Consider the following 2008-nt stretch of genomic DNA (forward strand, 5'->3'; position numbering starts at 1 on the left):
GCTCGCCAGACCTAACAATCGTCTGTGCTGGTCTGATAAACAGCCAATCACGACGACGTATGCTGACCTTAGCATCAGACCATTTTTCCATAGTCATCTCGATTGATAAACCTGCCGACTTTCCTTCCGCGGATCACCGGACTTATGTCAACTTCTCGAAAGCTGATGGGAAAGGCTTCGCGGATATTACTGAAGGCACCTTCACTGCGCTACCCACACCAACCGACGTTCATGTAGGTGAGCGCAAATTCTGCAGGGTTGTTACTGCTGCTGCAGCCCGCTTCATTCCGGCAGGATGCATTTCGGATCTTCGTCCGAATTTTCCTACTGAATGAGCACGACAGCCTTCGTCAGGCTGATCCCGGAAGTCTCCGTATCGGGGATCTCAACGCGGAGATTTGGCAACTAGTCAACATACATAAGCGAAAGAAGTGGTAAGAGCATCTGCAACCTGCAACTTTGCCTTTGGTGTGAGCGAGCTTTGGTCTACCATGAGCTCATTGTCCAATCTGCTAGAAGACATTGAGGTCTTTTCTATCCCACAGGGACTTAAACGGTGGTTGGCGATTATCTGAGTGGTCGACATTCGTCAGTAATTCGTAGAGACAAAACTTGCAAACTGAGAGGGCGGCGGGGGGTGTAATATCCCCGCTATTGTTACATTATTGCATCTCAAAGCTGATCCAGGACGAACTCAGTTATGAGAATCACATGCAGCAATGAAGGAATGGCAATGGAATACATATATGTCTTCTGACATCCAAAACACCATAACAAGAGTGGATAAGTGTGTGTCACTAGAAGCCATAAATGTGAATTGTTCGCTAGCAAAAACATAAACACAACCATTCATTATATAACCATTGTTCACTTAAAGTTCCATTAAAAATTAGTAATCACATCAAATAAAAGTTATCATTGATATCTGTTTACAAATTTTTTAACTTCCGCTCTGCGCTCGCTGCCTGCCAGCTCATTTGCGGAAGTTGCACATTTCCGATAGTGTCATCGGCGCTGGCGCTTAGTTCAAATATTTATCTTACTAAGCGTTTAATCAGTTATGTAGGTATGTATGTAGTTTGATAGAGTACGAGTAGCATGTGTAAGCGGATGGGGAGCATGTGACATCATAAATGAAAGCATTGACACATTTATACAAGCTAAATGAGTGGTGTATCGACACAATCTGATAATGCCAACATATCTTATCAGCGCTTATCGGCGACTGCTAGGAACTTGCAGTTAAATAAAACGTCATCAGTGGAATTTCCGATAAACAGTGAGTTCATTATACGCACAATAGTAGGGCGAATGTGTGCATATCTGCATATGTATGTATTAGTAAACAGTCATTTATTTGCAAATTTACGTATTTAAACAATAATCAGAGCGACATTTGGGCAAACACTACGTAAATGCTGAGTGTGTGTTACTTAGAAATGGCATGTCGGAAAAGTTTTTTTAGTGTGTCGACTTTTGTTTGCACTTGCTGATGACGACTGGGATTTTATGGCTTTTATCCAACTTCTTACAACGATACTAGTTTAGGTTAGGTTAGTCCATTGTGGCACCACTGCAGAACATGGGAACCTCAATGAATATTCTTCATGGAACGATTTTGAGGCACTTATAAAGCGTAGGATTGGCTTTATTCCTACGCCTGATAATTCCGTAAGAGAGCTAAATAAGGCCTTACCTTAAAAACCTGCTCTTCTCTTGGCCAATGCTGGGCAACTGCAGAAGAAGTGCTCTACGCTTTCTTCCTCTTCCACATCTGTGCACCTGCTGCAATATACGTTTGAGAATATTCCTAGTCTTGAAGAGTGCCTGCCAAATAGCTAATGACCGGTTGGTTACACAAATCGTGACCATCCGTGCATTATCCTCTCTTGAGAGGCTGAGCCACTCTTTAGTCTTTTTCTTATCTATTTGTGGCCATAGTAGCCTGATTGTTCTACAAGTGCCCTCCTCTAGCCATGACCTGTTGGCCTCTTGGATCATGCTTTTT

The sequence above is a fragment of the Rhagoletis pomonella genome, unplaced genomic scaffold (genome assembly GCF_013731165.1).
Source record: "Rhagoletis pomonella isolate Grant_MI unplaced genomic scaffold, Rhpom_1.0 Rhpom_scaffold_00002, whole genome shotgun sequence".
Taxonomy (NCBI): domain Eukaryota; kingdom Metazoa; phylum Arthropoda; class Insecta; order Diptera; family Tephritidae; genus Rhagoletis; species Rhagoletis pomonella.